The sequence below is a fragment of the Pseudochaenichthys georgianus genome, chromosome 23 (genome assembly GCF_902827115.2).
Source record: "Pseudochaenichthys georgianus chromosome 23, fPseGeo1.2, whole genome shotgun sequence".
Taxonomy (NCBI): Eukaryota; Metazoa; Chordata; class Actinopteri; order Perciformes; family Channichthyidae; genus Pseudochaenichthys; species Pseudochaenichthys georgianus.
In genome coordinates, this window is record NC_047525.1 from 18,294,396 (window position 1) to 18,312,517 (window position 18,122).

Here is an 18,122-nt window from a genome sequence, read left to right on the forward strand (position 1 = left end):
ACATTGATCGTGCCTATAATTTTACAGGGGTAGATACTGGGAAATAAATAGGTACGGAAGGCCCTATTGTCCGGGAAGACACATATCAACTGATATTGTTGCTGTTAAGTGGCAATTTTCCTGGGTGCAAGCAGATCTTTCCTTCACTGTCATTCGTTGCTTTTTTCAGTGACTACAGCTGGCGAAAGGGTAGACCTGATCACATAAAACCTCTTTTGTGTATATATGTTGCACATGCCTGAGGTTTACGTCAACCTCCTTTACATTGAAATAAAGTCATTTAAATGCTGTTCATAGCAGTGTGGCTATATCTAAAAACGTATTTGACCTCCAAATCACTAAATCAATACTACTGAGTAGTATCTGTTGTCATACATCTCCTTTTTCCTTTAAATATGACTGGTGTTTCAATTTGTTAATGTATTGCGTGCGGAGCAAGGGGAAGTTCTGAGATTTAAATGTGAAAATAATATAATTCACATCTGCAATTTGCTGTGACTGCACCTAGACTTTATTTTGAAGGTGCACCATCTTGCAGAAAGAGACATACATCAAGCGAGATGTGACATACACTAAAGAAACAAATGACACACACATGAACCCACGTAAAACACACACCTCTCTGCACTCCAGAGGTACACTATCTGGAGCAGGAAGTCCCATGCAGACACTTCCTGTTGGTCCCAGGAACAATGGCTATTGTCGCAGTCCGCACCACTCTGATATGGCGTGACCTCACCTCCGCGTCTCGGCTGACAATAAATCCTCCACCTTTAAATGGAACAAGCGATGATAGATTAATAAAGTGACGGCGCCAAAACGTTTAAAAACAACAACATCCGTGTTAAAAATGGTAAGATTGAGGCAAAAATGCGTAATGGAGGAATTGTATGGTTCTATTTGTGATGTCTTTTTCTAAAATGGGTTGATTGTTTATGTTGTTTCCAATTTAGCAGCAAACTCCTGGCGCCAAACTCCTGCACAGAAAAGACAATGCAGTCACTCAATCTCTCAACCAAAATCTTTTAAATAACTCACACATCTTATAGAAGCTTTAGAAGTATTTTCTCCTGCTGCTCCACATTCCTACCTTCAAGAGTGAAGAGTTCAGTCTTTGCAACGTCACACCGATCACACACTATCTACAATAAAGCAGTTTATTTTAGCCAACAGACAATGATGATGAAACATGGTTAATGTTTTAATAGAATCAGACAATTAGCCATTGACATTATGACATTACATGTCATTTGTTAGACACTTTTATCCAAAGCGACATACATACATTCAGTACTGTGGGTAATCCCCACAGGAGACATTTGGGGTGAAGTGTCTTTCCCAGGGACACAACGACATGCTGACTGCAGTGGGACTCGTACTTGCTATCCCCTGATTCGAAGTCCAGCACACTGTCCACTGAGCCACAGCCTCCCCATTGACTATACTCTATGGAGCAAATTATGTTCTTTTTAAATTGTGATCCCATGATATTACTTCCTTTGAAAGAATTGACTGACAGGTGCTGATTAGGCTTAACAGTTGCGGGCTTTTGTTGATTTAAATCAAAAGTTATGACAAGGTGGCTGGTAAAAGTGTGTAGTTAGCGCTATGGTAGCACTCTAATGAGAAGAAGAGTTGCAAATGTAGATAACATATTGAGAGAAATAACAAGAGAAAACGATAGAGCATTGTGGTAATTAATCAGCTAATGACACAGCTCCAGTGGCCTTAGTAGTGTGGGAAATAATGGGAACACACCCCAGCTCCCTTGCCTTATGTTTAGCATGATCCTCGAGGGTGATAGAAAAATGGTTCCAACTTTGCTTTTTTTCTCTGTGAGTGTGTTTGTACGTGTGTGTACATTTGCCATCCCTTCGTCCCCATCTGTACAGAGCAGCTGCCGTCAGGATGCTTCTGGGGATTAAACGCCGCTCTCACACACAATCTGCCTACACCCCCCCACCACCACCCACATCTTCTTCACCTTTACACCTCCTTCCATTTCTGCCTCTCATCCTCTCGCCATCTCCCTCTTTAATGATTTAATCTCACCACCAAAGCTGACTTTAATTTGTCTCTATTTTTCATGTTTTTTAACACAACTGTTTTGCAGCAGCAGCAGCAGCAGCAGGTTTGACCAATGTCAAGATCCAACCAACCATGCCATATGTACAGGGTATGTGTATGAATGTAACTAAGTCAGAACAACTGGATTTGACTACATTGGCTGCATTTTTTGTGAAGTTGTTCTTTTTTTCTAGATATACTGCATTTTATATTTTCTTTATGTCTCTTTCAAAAGAAATCCAAATATATTTAAAGCCTCTGAGTTAAACAAAGTTATTTTACCGACTTGGATACAGAACCCAACTAAACTCCTTAAACAGAATAATACGTTTTACATTTTTACGGACTTAGAAACTGCTGCCAAACTGCTCTCACTGTTCTAAAATCACAGTCTCCAGCTCCAAAAGGCTGTTGTTACTGTATATCCGAACCTCTTCATACACCAAAGATTAAATAAAATGAGACTAAACGCACTTAATGTGAAGATTTGGAAGGTTTACTTTGTGGACAGGACTGTTTTTCTGTGTGAAAACATGTTTGTGATGAGACTGTCTGACAGAAAAATAAGTAAATTGTGTGCATGCGTGTGTGTGTTAGCATGGCTCGAGGGGTGAGTGAGTTTTATCCTACTGTCAGAGAGAATGTGTCAGATTTCGACTCCTTTGTTCCTTGTCGCCGAGCCTTGTCGTTACGTCTATCCGTGTGTGTGTGTGTGTGTGTGTGTGTGTGTGTGTGTGTGTGTGTGTGTGTGTGTGTGTGTGTGTGTGTGTGTGTGTGTGTGTGTGTGTGTGTGTGTGTGTGTGTGTGTGTGTGTGTGTGTGTGTGTGTGTGTGTGTGTGTGTGTGTGTTTGCCTGCCATCCCTGTCGGCTTTAGTTATTAGTCAGTGGCTCTGTCGAGAGGCGCCTTTTTTTTTCAAATAGTTTTGAAGTCATAAATCCATAAGCAGACAGATGTAAGCTGGCGACCAAATACAGATATATATTAGGCATTCCCCTGGATCCAGCAAGCTGCTTGATGGGACATAAATGCAATCATATCCTTTCTCCCAAATCCCTCAGAGCCTTCACATTCTCACTTCGCCACTTCTCATAGACTATTAAGATACAGATGCTCTTGCTGTATACACTACACTAAGTCTGTTGAGATAATTCTCATGTATACCATATGTCTTTCCTTAAATTGCGATACACTGCCTCTTCTCTGAAGTGCTGATAAGACATTTGAGTGGAATCTAGCGAGCATTGTGGTCCAAAGCGTTGTGTAGGCTGCAGCACTGGACCGCCTGCAAAGAAAAAGCAGAATGAAAGAGACAAACTGAGTGAGCACATTTTGAAATAGGTTATTCAAAGTAGCATCTTACAATCAAAATGGAAACTGCCTTTTTTCCCCACCCCTCCACCCACCTTCATTTTCAAGTTAATCTGTCTGTGGGAATGAGAACGTGATAGGTTACATCCTGTGTGTCACCTACCATGTAAACCCTTTGAAATCATTATACTGCTATTACGGTAATTGAGTTTGAGAATAATACCAAATGCTCCAATAATACCAGATTATGAATTCATTATGATATGCTGTAATAATGCTGGCCAGATGCTACTGTTTTGTTTAGCCGGCAAATAATCCCAACTGGACATCTGACAATAAAGGTTTGTCATAACCTCCAAATGACTTTGAACAGATTTTCAGGTTGTAATTATCTGAAATATTATTAATTAAACACTGACAAAAACACAGGAAATCAATGGCTGAAATATGATAATAGCAGTTGGAATGAAAATCTTAAATAACTGAAGTTCGGTTATTTTTAACCTTTACTTTACTAAATGTAATAACTTCTTAGACGTCATCAAATAGTTAAATAATCATTTATACTGTATGATTTTAATATCACTGTGTTTGCAGCTCAAAGTAATAATTATTCATCATTTGTTTGAAGCTTTTTCCAACTCCACTTAATCAAAACCATAATACATTGAGCAACGGAAAACAGGAAAAAGAACAAGCCAAATACTGAAGCTTAACAAAGACATAGAAATGTTTTGCTTCATGAGGGCAACTATAGCTTGTACAATTATGGATGAAGGAAATAAGCAAAGTAAAAATGCTTGGCCATAATAACAGGAGTCCAGTTCCACTGTGTCACTGCTGCCTCGTGTCTGCGCTCACACAGAGGTGGTTTTGGAACAGGAAGCACCGCCTTGACCCTTGCTTCCTCCATTGCGCCTTGTTTATGTTCCAACGACTTCCTGCATTTCTCTGTCATTTCTCAGGCTTGGAATAGCCCGGGCCGGCGGATGGATATATCATGATATATTTGTGTAGCAGCGCGATACACGTAAAAAAATAGCAGTGAAAGCTGAAGGCAGAGCTGCTTCCTAATAACTGGAGATTTCTGGGGTGTGATTGCAATGTTGGTTTCCAGTCACTAGAGGGTGGGTAAGCCTGAGCTATGTGAGCGAGGTGCATCTGTGGAGTTACAGCACATGACAGGAGGTAAGATTACTGACATATTTCACTTAATTATCTCTCCTAGTGATCTCTAGACATGAGAAGGGATTTAAAATGTTAAAATTAGAACCTTTACCAGCCGATTCGTATATTTTTGGACTTTTTCTCTAAATCCTTACTTTAAGTTTGCCTATTGTAGACTGTGTTTATTGACAAGCCTACAATATGAATTGAATGTGTGTTATCATTTGTCACCTCTCTTCTTGATATTCTGTCTTCCTGTAACAGCAGAGTGTATGAAGCACAGTCTATATACTAATACATATCTGATCCATCTTAACAAGTTCATTAATAGACATCCTGTATTGATGTTATCGCTGAAACTACTAAAAGAATACAGTATGTTTGCAGCTGCTTTATGATGTTATAAAAACACAAATTCTCAAAGAAATGGGCAAGGTACAATTATTGGGCCTATGGCATGCATAGACTTTTTAAATATATGCACTGATTGACTTGCTGCAGTTATGGGGCAACACAAGATCACGTGCACCATCTTCAAAAAGAAAAGTGGGGTTTTTGTTATTTTTAGGGGGGGGGGGCAATGTTCCAGGTGGGCCGGGGGAGGACCCTGCCTTGTCGCCCCAGCAGGGTGTCATTTGGCCAGGCTCTTAAGCTTCGGGCCCCAGGGGTCTGGCGCAGGCTGCCAATTCCTGGAAATGTACAAGCTACTCCAGAGAAATACATGAGGCTCAGAGTGTGTGTGTGTGTGTGTGTGTGTGTGTGTGTGTGTGTGTGTGTGTGTGTGTGTGTGTGTGTGTGTGTGTGTGTGTGTGTGTGTGTGTGTGTGTGTGTGTGTGTGTGTGTGTGTGTGTGTGTGTGTGTGTGTGTGTGTGTGTGTGTGCCTTTTGTTCGTGTTAATGAAATCAAAGACTGGCTGCAAAGCTTTTCTTAATATATATAAAAATCATAAAACAGCCAATAACGTATTCTACTTTAGTTCTCTATAATGAGAGAATGATGTGTTGTTATATGGATTTTTATTGTTCTGCAAGGACTGAATTACATATTATTTAGGGATACAAATTATAAACAGTGGTAAAAGTTTGAAAAAACCCACTAAGTTCAAATGAACCAGTGAAAATTGCTGAGAGGTCACAGTGCTTCAAGAAAAAGGAGGAGATGGAATTGACAATAAGACCTTTCTCAGATCAAGCAGTTAAAGTGATGCTCATAATGTGTCTAAGGCTCCTGATACCCATCCTTCACACACACATCAAACTATAAAGAAAAAAGAGAGACGGAGCGAGGGCTGCATGATCGGGATTTGGAGCAGCATTAAACAAATTAGGGCATATCTGATGCCCAGTTTTAATATAAAAAGAGCAACACTATTTTGGACACATTCCCAAACAAACCCAAACAAGGAACCTTTAAAAAAACAAATTGCTTTGTGGAAAAAAATCAGATTAGTATGTCATATTCGCATGAAAGGATGTACGTATTTGTTGTATGATTAGACAAAGAGACATGGCTATAGTAAGGGTTTTTATGAATACTGAGGTCATGACTTCAAGTCCCCTTAAGGCACCCCATCCTTCTGCCCCCCCAAAAAATACATTGGATCCAGTTTTTCTGATTTTATATATTCAGCTAACTGTTCAAATATAAAAATGGTTTTAATGTTTATGTTCTTTCAAATGTAACTCAGCTAACTAAACTGAGTGACTTAATCTTTTGCCCTATGATTAAGCTGGACTCATTCCATTCTGAGTTTAAAAAGTCCTTGAATCAGCCAAAAAAAATACAATTTGAAGGTTTTGAGCTGTAGAATTTAAACTCTCTTAAAGTGCCTTAAAACACCTAAAGTCCCAGAAGTGTTCAAAAATAATTCAACACTTTAAGACATGGACTCAGGGAGGGGAATATTTGTACCTGCCTTCTCGTGCCAGAGCACCTCAGGTCATGATACTTCAGATTCTGAGGCTGAATCGATCTTTGGGTTGGACCTTTTTGAACAGATGGAAAAAACTGGTAAACTTTCACAAGTTTGAACATATACACAGTGATGCACATGTAGAAGGAGAGAGAGGGAGATACAGATAGCGAGAGCCTGTTCCCTACCGAGCTGCTAAACACTGAAAAAAAGAAAGTGAATTTGGAGTGACATCCCAGTTATTGCTCATGACATTTGTGCATCGTCCAGGCGCATATGCGCAGTAAAAGCCGCACCTAGGGGAGGTTGTGTGTGTGTGTGTGTGTGTGTGTGTGTGTGTGTGTGTGTGTGTGTGTGTGTGTGTGTGTGTGTCTACTGATGAGCTAAGCCCAGCTGAGGACAGAGAGTGAATGAATAATAAAGTGTGTCAAACATGACCTATGCGGTCACTTTATTTGGATGTTCCCTCGTTTGACCACCAACTTCCTGTCCATCACACACACAAACACATACAAGAATACAAAGCCTCTTGTGTGAGCTAACTTCGGAAGGAGGAGACGCCAGTGAGTGTCTTTGTTTTCTCCAGCTTTAACATACGGTAACTATTGAACTGTGAAAGTGAATTGGACAGGGATCAACCATATAATATAGTTTTGACAGCCTTTGAAGCGCATCAACTCTGCCCCCACGCTTTTGCTGATTGCCCTAGAGCCCTTTTATTCCTCTGCACAGCCATACTCTGGCATTTACAAGGTACAGTGGGCAGCAAAACGCACATTAGAAAAAAGTAGGCATATAGAGAGAGCGAGAGAGAGAGAGAGAGAGAGAGAGAGAGAGAGAGATAGAGAGAGAGAGAGAGAGAGAGAGAGATAGAGAGAGAGAGAGAGAGAGAGAGAGATAGAGAGAGAGATAGAGAGAGAGAGAGAGAGAGAGAAAGGCACATGGCGAAATATTTCATATGGTCTATTAAAAGAGTGATGTGGTAGTAAATAAAAAGCTCTATAGTTGTTGAGCATCCTACCACAAACACAAATCTACTCAACGAATCAATAATTTTGGGTATTAATGACCTATTTGTATTCATACTTTTAAATGTCTATTCCCAAATACAAGACATATCGCCATAGATATGAAAATGTGTCTTTCTGGCCACTATGACATCTCCAACAGCTTTAGTCCTCCCTCTCTAAGTCTCTGGTCTCACAAATAAGTTTGTTAAGAAACAAACATATTTACTTTTTAAGGTAATTTTACACTCTACATGCTGGTACACATGTTTTTTCTCATGTGGTTGAACCCGCACTACACTGTACAAACATCCTTGTTATTTATAGTAGACTGCTGCTATTGATTTTACAATATTTGTGGAAATGTGCTGCTGGTGGGTAGTATCCTCAAAGACTTTCATTCAAGGGCAAGGGCAAGGAGTAGATCTTGATCCGTTATGCGTTTATGCTGTGCAACACATTAGTCCTAGACTCAACCATAGTTGTATTGAGATCTGGTGACTATGAAGGCCATATTCTCATCTCGTTATTTGTCGTAATCATCTAACCAGTTGTTGAGCTGTGTACGAGTGGGCTACTGTAAATATTAGTCAGTAGTACACATGCCACTTCCAAGTGAATACTTTCTACATGCTGTATCCGTAAAGTTGGGCAAAGGTTGCTCAAACAAATGAGATTGAAGCCTGTTGAGGTACAATTGATGTTCAGTTAGAAAGCTGCAGATTAAAAGTATAGATTCCTAAAGTGACTTGTCATTTATTATAATATTCCTTTTGTAACATTTTCAATTAGTCAGCTAGGCTCCTTTCTTGGGCTCCATACGTGCTGTGGTTTACTTCCAGTGGTGTTTTTATATGTACAAAAGTGGTGGGGCACAAAAAACGTAGATGTCTATATATAAGCTTCTGCAGTGAGGTTCGTGGCTGGTGAGGCACTAGCACTGACTCTTCAGGTTTACAAATATTACATTTTGACCTAAATCAAAATATTCTATTATTTTCAAAAGCTGTTTTAGTCTGATGCTTTGATTAATTTTAAACAGACAGTTCAACAAAAGGATACCCAAAAAATGTAATTTTATCATATTGGATTGTTCTCTCTTAGTAAGATCCCATTTTCAATCAAATTGTGGTCTTACCTTGACTTGAAGATGAAGTCCATTTGCCTATCTTCTGGACAAAAATCTCTATTACTTTTTTGTAAAAGTCCTCCTTATCTTCTTGTAGTTTCAAAAGTCGAATCATAAATCTAATCGATAGTTTTATGATTCGAAAATTATAAAAGTAGGGTAGACATGTGGATATTATCTGGCTGAACACAACGTGCCTTTATCTAACAGGTACGTTTCCCACAGATCGTATTTCGAGGTATTTTCTAAAATCCTATGGAGAAATATCATTGCTTTTTTGTCGAGAGAACCCATGCGCAGCTTACTTTCGGGTTTTAGGACGCGTCACTGCACTTCTCTCGTCTCCTCTACACACTACACTTTTCGCGGCACACTACTTACAGCCAATCAGCTCTGAATTATGTGAGATGACGTTTGGTGGGTATGTCAGCACAGTGCCCCTATATGGTGATTATTTTTTTGCTGCAAAGACTCTGAGCATGCGCAGTGTAGTTTTTACAGCACCCATTCACTTAGACAGTGAGAGAGAGGGGCTTGATCGCTTGACCCACGTCTCTCAAAACGGCTCAATTGGCACACTGTAGCAGGCACGGTTCCAGAACAAAATGACTCAGGTGCATCTGAGATTAGAGAGGGTGCAGTGGTAAAGTGCTATTTTTATAAGTAGGGAGTGGACCTAACACCCTCTAGGGGGGGTCCTCACCTCCTCTAGGGCAGTCCGGGGGCATGCTCCCCCGGGAAGATTTATTTTTAAATATTGAAGTTAAAAGCATCAATCTGATGCTCTTTGCTTGATTCATGCCTTCCCAGTCCCTTGTCACGTAGCCTATAAGAGCATGGCGCCAGTTGTTGTAGCCAGTTATGGTGAAGGCATCTGACTTACTTGAACCGAAATGTCTACAGGCATAGCAGAAGATGGCATATTTTTTACATTAATATTCCAGCCAATCTCTGTTTTGAAACCATGAGCTGCAAAATGAGCGCCTTACCCCACTGTACAGGCGAGTTGGGTACTTTTTTAAATATACCTGGGCAGGCTCTGTTTTGCCGAGGTTCTCTGGCACTTGCGGGCCGCCGAGGGGTGGCGGTGTTTGGGGCAACGAAGACGGCTGCAGCTGCTCCGCCTCTGTGGGCGAGGCGGGCGAAGCCAGCGAGTCGGGCGAGAGGACGTTAGTGTCCACTGTCCACGATAGTGGCCACGGATAACGTAATGTCCCCATGATCTGAACTGTTATGACCTGCAGTAGATGCAGTGTTACTGCTGGCGATAAGGGATGGTTGTTTTAACCATTTTCTGATGCCCATCATTGACTGCTGTGAAAGCACCTTGCAGATGACAAACGTGCAGCGGCACATTATTATTATTATTATTATTATTGTTATTATTGTTATTACATGTAATATTTTTCACTTTTCATTTTTTTTTCTCAACTGAGGGTGCAATGCACCCTTATGCACCCCCGTAGAACCAGGCCTGCACTGTAGACACTAATTAGAAGAACACAGACTAAAACAGCAATGTACAGACAAATCAGATGATTAAACATGATCGTAAAATATATCTTAAGATGTATTTTTTTGTAATTATTATTCTAATACTTTCTGCTGACACTAGGTGGGGCTGTGCCTAGTGCCCCTAATTGACCAGTCGCCACTGTTTATTTCATGTTATTCAGATTCATGACTTATAAAAGTTACTTCCATCATTAAGAAAATACACCAATCATAGCAGCTTAATTAATTAATACCACCTGGTTACATTTTAATTCATATTGGAATGTATAGCACTACGCAGGCAAGTTCCGTTTAGTTTTTAAGACATGCAGCTAGGTCAGCCAATGTGTGAGCTCGGAAATAGCTACACTGACCAATGGAGAAGTAGGAGGCGGGCACTTGAATACGCGCGAAAAAAAGTACGTCAGTGGAGTCATCGCTTGCTTGACTTTGATAGAAGGACAGAGGAGTTAATGATGCTAACTTTTTAAAGGCATGCCTACAAGAGGGTGAGTCTTTTATTCTATAAAGATAAAGTTTACCTTTCAACATGGCAATATTGTTTTTGAAAAATAGGCCACCACAAAAAGTGTATGAGTAACTGCATAACTTTGGCAAAGTACCAGCTGCGGCCAATCAAAGCTAACTAATTGTAGCATCTTCCACCAGCATCAGGAGTTTTAACTTTGTTTTTTATAAAAATATGTATGTTAGCTATGTCTATGTTGTATGAAAGAGACAGCAATGTGCATGTAGTTACTGTTTAAGTAGCATGCCTGTTGTTATTAATTCAGTGGCAGTAGAACAGACAGCTGTAAACAGCATTAATAAACAATGTAGGTTGAATGTGTTCGCAAACAATATTTCTTACACATTCAGCAGACAGAGAGCAAGTCAATTTACTTTCTGAGGAGTACAATTATATTTTTCTGTTGGTTTGACTACAAATAACCCCTTTCCCATAACACATGGTAATTTCAGCCTTTATTAATATTAAAATAATGATTAGTGCTTGTATTGGTAGCATGTGAATATAGTTTGCTCGTTTGCTAACCTGTTAGCCACACAGTAGAGCCTATAGAATAGCAATGTGTGGCTAGCATAAACTTGGTTTGCTCTAGCAGCTATGTCAAATGAATAATGAAATGAGTACAGCTTTGTTTGAGTTGACATGCTTTACAACTCCTGGTACTGAGTACTGACACATTACAAGTTATTTATCTTGACAGGCAAACGTTGCGTTTTCCTTCAGGCCACATTTTCTGACTCTGCCTTCAATACCGTTTGCAAGATTAGCTCTGACAAATATGGCTCCACAAATGTTTTTTAAACCCCACAGAGCATCACTATGATGTGTCATGAAGACAATGGGTTGAATTAATGTTGGGGTAGCATTTTGATACATTATGGGGTAGACGTTAACAGCTGTTTTTTTGGGTAGTTTTTAGAAGCTGGCTGGCCATGTTGTACTGTTGATGGCTTTTTTGGCTAGGTGGAAGTGCCTGTTCTGGAAGAGGAAACAAATTGACGTCTCCTCCCCTCGGTGCCTCAGCCTTTTTCTAATTTCTCCAAACCTTGGTGTGTATGTGTGTGTCTCTCTGTGTTTGTGTGTTTGTGTGTGTGTGTGTGTGTGTGTGTGTGTGTGTGTGTGTGTGTGTGTCTGTGTGTGCATGCATGTGTGTGTAATGTGAAGTGAAGTGAAGAGAAAGCACTGGAAAGAGGTGGAGTGGTGAGAGAGAGACACAGAAGTGACACAAATCAATGCGAGCACCCAAACCACCATCACCATCCCCAGCAGCAGCAGTCGCACCAGCACCAGCAGCAGCAGAAGCAGCAGCAGCCTCCCCGACCTCCATCACCTCTCTGCCTTTCCCAGGGAGACACGGATAGGAAAGACAGTCTCCTCAACAACGCAGCATCTGGTAAGTCTCAACAGAGATACAAATACCTCCCACCACACAAGTAGAAGTGATGGCAACGTAGGTGTGTTGGCAGTGTGACTTTCCAAGGTGCAGAGCGCACAGAGCAGGGCAGACAGTTGTGTCTCTGGCTGTTCAGTTCTGTGTGCTTTTTTGTGCAGCCGCTCCTCTCCGCTGCCTCCGTCACAGCCGCTGCTGCAGAAAAGAGAAATGACGCTCAGAACTAAACAGAGAGATGCTGCAGGTCATCCTCCATTCATATGTTTGAAAAACTGCTGAGATTAGGGTTGGATTGTGGGAGCCTTATTTCCACAAATCAACATTTTCATAAAAGTAAGACAGAGCAGGTGAAGGAGTAGAGGAGAGAGAGTGGGACGGGAAGAGAGGTAGTTCTGTGACGGACCTGAACATTTCTGTAGGAATTATGCGATTTTTCTGTGGTTTTATATTGATGTCGCTTTCATATGCGTTTTCTTTTATTCATGAGTGAGTATATAAGAAACTTTTGACTAAAGGTCTTTTATAATGGTCTTTAAAGTTGTTTTTTGACTGTCACGTACACCGCTTTATCACATTTGGGATCTTTTTTTCTTGACATGAATTTTAAATAAGGTTTTTTAAAGTGAAATGAGTATTAGTTAAACATGATAGGTCTTTAGTGTTGAAAATGTTCAGTTGGATCGTGAAGACAGTTATTATTTTTTTATTGACCTCTCGTTTTTCAGCAAGCCAAATGGTTTCCATTCCTTTACGCCAGGGATGGGCAAATGGCGGCCCGCGGGCCGCATGCGGCCCCCACCTCCTCTTTTTGCGGCCCTCAGATTAATTTATAAACAATGTGATTAATAAAAAAAAATATATATATATTTGTTTAACTTGTAGTACTGATACCGTCCACTAGACTCCTAGTTACGTCGCGAGCGAGCTGCGTAGATGATTTCAAATACCGCAAAATAATCCGTGACGCATTTGTGTGTATTGTGTTTGTTTCCCAGGGAAACCCTCACAAGAAACACCGGCTGTTGTTATGCCTGCTGTGATGTTAAGTTGCCTCTTGTAATTATGCCTTTACAAGTTTACAAGTTGTATTTATCATCTGAATTTGGCGAAACAAGTTTAATATTCTTAAAACCAAGACTTTGTTTATTTGAAATCAGATGAAAACAAACTGTCACGGACCCTGCTGTGTTATCTATGATTACTACGCTTTTCATTCATAATTTCAGCGGGAGGGAGGGGGAGTGGTGCTGAGGAACAGCAGAGTGCGGGCTGACAGGTGTCTGTGTTGACATTCCCCTTATTATGGAATAAGGGGAATGCAGAGACTGGCTACAAGTGTTCAAGTTAGACAACCTCTGGGTTAGTGTTCATGACTTCATGTTTAAAGTCATCTTAATGGTTAATCTCAATACACACACATTTTCCGTGCTTTCCAATAGTTTAAAATAGTTGTATTCCACTGTTTAATAACCTGTTCAATACAAACATGCCACTTGTAAAAATGAAATAACATTTCTGTGAACTGATATTTCTTTAGTGAGCTTATGAGGATGTTCCCATTTTTGGGGGATGTTCCCTTTGATTGTAAAATGTCAATGAAGATGTCAGACTTAGTATATTTGTTAATAATTACATACAACACATGGAATTTTTGTGTGTGTGTGTTCCAAATGAATCTGCGGCTCCCTGGTGGCCAGTACATCAATGATGTGGCCCCCACCACCATCACAGTTGCCCATCCCTGCTTTACGCCATAACATTCAATGAATGTAGTTGTTTGGTTTAGCTGTCACCTTGGTCTTAATTGTGCATCCAATACACAATGAATTCCATGACAATCCTTGAACACAACATTTATTCACTTCTTTCACCGCAGTTGTTGCTTTGTTAAGTTGTTACACAATGGGATAGATACAGTGCTTTCACAGTTACTTTTTACTGTACCAAATGTGCCTGTTATTATAACTTTTCCTGATAATTTGTAGTAGGTGTTGAAGTCAGTGAAGGTATACTGGTTAACACTTAATCCAATAACCACTCTTCCTTCTCTGATGCTCATGATTGTATCTCAGTCACATGGTAGCACACGTAGCATCTTCATTCCCCGCTGTCACTTTAAAAAAGTCAAAGCTGCTACAGTCTGAAGAGCCTACTATAAAACTGTGATCTGTGGGTTCTGAAACTCTGCTCCTGAACCATTTGTTTAATTGGGCAGTGTTGTCTTAGACCAGGGGTACTCAAATACAAATCTTAAAGGTCCAAAATAAATGTTTCAATAAGACAAAGGTCCGTTTATTACGGTCATTCAAACTTTTAAACAATTGCAACAAGATTCTTAACACGAGGTTGCAAAATCAAAACAAATCTGTATGCAGCAGTTTTCATTGTTGTTGTGTCTGTGCTTGACCCCTCAGAGTCGCAGTGTAAGAGCTGCAGTTATGAATAAAGGCAGCTGCACTCTCTTTCATTCAGCATTCCCATTATTGCTTTATAAATGTCTTGCCCCCTTGTGTGTCCACTGAGGTTTGTCAGGCCCAACACATCTTCAACAAACTCCCCCTTTGCCTCATCATAAAAACTCACAAAGACCAGCAACTGAGCATTGTCAGCAGTGTCAGTGGACTCATCCACAGCTAAGGAAATGCACTGTGCATTTTGTATTCCATCACAAAGCTGATTAATCAAATCACCAGCAAGTATTTATGTTCTTCTGGTTGCTGTGGAATCTGAGAGGGGGATTTGCTTGATTTGACCTGTTATTTCCTCTTTTTGTTTGCCTTCAAACATGGTCTCCATCACTTCAGTCCTGCATTCTTTTATACTTCAGTTGTTATCCAGTGGAAAGTCCTTACCTACTAACCTAGTTAAATCAAAGTGGTTACTTTTTTTTGGCTGGGCAGTGTAGTTTTACACAACGTCTTATTTGACTTTCTCAGGACTTAAAACTGTTTTTTGGGGGCAGACCCCCTCAAAGAAAAAAATATATTTACACACGTAAGGTCATCATCTTAATAGTTTTGTATGCTCATCCGTGAGCAGAGCATCAAGTTGACGTGTATTACAGCTGAATGCGGCGATTACCATTTTGTTCAGCAAAACGCCTCACAAACGTATTAAGATCAACAGCTTTAGTGCGTTTTGATTCAATGCTGAGTACAGCCAAACTGACAGTCTCTTCTCTGTCAGTGTAGACCGCAAATACCTCATTCCTTCAGTGCTTGGTCCGAATGCTTCTCGTTTTGCACCGTCCAGTTCAAATGAAATCGCCGCCAATCATATGTCCACGCTCGCGCTAGGACCGGGGGAGGGGTTACATGACGTGCATCTTGTGCTGCATTCACTTGCACTCGGACATTAGAGACTTTCTCTCATAAATGTCCGACGAGCGCTGTTTGCAGTCTATGGACATAGCGGATCATTTTGACTCGTTGCGTTGTGGCGATGTCTCGCAGATAACACAGATAATACATATGAAAAGTATAATTTGCTCAGAGTCCAGAGACAGTTGTGGTTCGGTCCGGATCCGGACCGGAGTCCGTACTTTGAGGATGCCTGTCTTAGACCATCAGCAAGGGCTGAACTGACTCACCGAACATACTGAAGACAAATCATTTGTCTCTATCAGAGAAATCTAACTTTGATTTCAACAGTTCAGGACATGGGAAGTCAAGCTACTTTACTCTGATATCTGACATAATGCACTCCTATAATAGAAGCTATAGATTTGATTATTATTATATTCTTCTTGTTATTACTCTTGATTTCAGTTTCCTAGAACTGCCCTGCTTAATTTAAGAAGAGACGAGTGTTCTCATTGCTGAGTCATACTGTAACGTCATTAAATGTGAAGTGTGTCCTTTATTTGCAGCCATAAGGTATCAGTTGCCAAGCAGCGGTGGTTATTGTTATCAGGCAGTAGCATCAGGGATTGGTTTCCGCTCTGTTTTAGACAAATTAAAACATGCACTGTACACGGAAATACTCTCGGTATTTGGGTGTGTTTGTAGTGAGTGTGCACAAGTCCTGAGGCTCACAGAGTGAGACACATTGTTAGACGCAGGTAAGAGTCAGACAGAGAAAGACATCTGTCAGTCTTTGAAAGGTATTTCCCCAATGCGACTGATGAGATTTGCTCGCTCTGAGATTGAGTGTCAGTGCTTTAACGGGGCGTCGATCTCGTACAAGACAGGAAGCGATAAACAAATCCCCCAACATGTGGCGGCTTGCTGGAGCATATCCCTCTCTTCTTCTCTCTCTATCACAGTATGTTTGTGTGACTCATAGTGGGATGAAATATAACAGCTGAGTGAAATGTGGAACAGTTCTTCAGTGTAGCAGAGATGTGAGTACAGCTGAATTGAGTTTGTTTTTTGGTGGAAGAAATTGTGCAATAAACAGCAATTAAAAACACATTGGTTGAGTAATATTATAGGCTTACAAAAGCAGCCTGCTAAACAATTGAGAAGTGGCTTTAGATGTTTTCGTCACTTGAGAAATAATATTTATTCCAACATGACCTTTCTGAAATGAACTGCATGTGTTTAATTTATGAATGTCTGTCCATATTTCTACACCTAGACTCTTGACTGTAAACTGAATTGTATTAGGACAAAAATACCATATTTTATTCTTGTTTTACAAAAGTCTGTTTTGAAATTGAGCGATGTGTTCAGTGTGAGAAAAAGTTTTTAGAGAGTACTTGTCCATGGACAAGTGAGTTTGGCAATTTACTTGTCCGAATACATTTTTCACTTGGGGCCACTGGAATCTTCTTCTTCGTCATCGTATTTTACATTTTCCCACGGTTTTTACGACACCGCTCAGCGTAAGTGAGCGGTAAGATTTTACTGCATCACACATAGGGTTGGGTATCGTTTAGATTTTAACGATTCCGGTTCTGCTTTTCTATTCCGGTTATTTTCGGTTCTCGATTTCGGTTCTTTGAGAGGGTAAAAATATGTCCCATGACAAACTGGGAGAAAAATATATTTATGAAAACATTAAGTCAAATCTGTATTCCTATTTACAAATCACTTCATACTGTTGAATTTCTTACGGTTATTGAATACAATTATATAAAAATAATCTCTGCATTGTTTAGTTAGTTCTAAGTGGTGCAGTTTGAGAATGTACAATTGGCCCAGTGTCCTCTGATGTTACACTGCAACCTGCCTGTGAGACACAGTCCAACCACACATGTCCAACACATAGGACTAATAATACATTATATTTATAGCCTATAGGCCTAGCGCTTTTCTCCAACTCAAAGACGCTTGCACGCTTACACATGTCCTGCAATACACATGCTGCAGCTGCCCAGCTGCTCACTGTTTTTAAAAGTAAATAAATAGAATTTTCATTTCAATAATGTACTTTCTATACCCTGCTTCATAAACAATACTGACATCCCTGTGCTCCTCCGAGTCTGGGGGTCCTGGAATGTGAGGACAGCGCGAGGACACAGACAGGGAGGCTGCTTCACTTCATAAAGGAAATGGTGGTCAATATTAACAACATAGCAGTTAAAACGCTTAATAACCTTCATTACGTGTTAGAGAAAGAACATAAGAAAGTTTGACAAAGATGAGGCTGTTAAACAGGCAGCGGATCCGCTGTGTGTAGAAAGAAAGAGAGAGACGCTGAGCTGCACCGTGCAGCGATCAGCTGATACGGAGCATAGAGAGAGAGAGCTGCAGTCCGCGGGGCTCGGGGTTCGGGGCTCGGGGTTCGGGGCTCGGGGTTCGGGGCTCGGGGCTCGGGGCTCTGGGCTCGGGGCTCGGGGCTCGGCCTCGCCTCCTGTCCTCACAACTCTTATTAATCCCGGTACCGGACAATTGTTATTTGTTCCTACTCGGAACCGAGTTTTGCTTCCCAACCCTGCCACTGTGCTACACTTCCCACCCCGCTCCGCCCCGCCCCCGTCTAACTGTACAGAAAGCGGCGAGATGCATTTCCTTAGGAATCAACAAGCAGAACCGAAACTAACACTTCTAAACGAACAATGGCGGAGACGTACAATTTGCGAATGAGTTCTGCCTTTTGTAAACTGAATGTATCAATAATTTGTCAATAAATCAGGCCGAAAAACGTCACTTGTCCGCCGGACAAGTCAATTGAA

At 40.7% G+C, this 18,122-nt stretch overlaps 1 long non-coding RNA gene across 1 annotated transcript in view; it reads left to right on the top strand.

The window, feature by feature from the left end:
* Positions 1 to 4,348: 4,348 nt before the first annotated feature.
* Positions 4,349 to 18,122, top strand: part of LOC139432934 (uncharacterized) — an 86,249-nt gene continuing 72,475 nt past the window's right edge. The window contains exons 1-2 of the long non-coding RNA XR_011642507.1: positions 4,349 to 4,564; positions 11,779 to 12,007. This is a non-coding gene — a long non-coding RNA (uncharacterized lncRNA). The remainder of the gene's footprint in view (positions 4,565 to 11,778; positions 12,008 to 18,122) is intronic.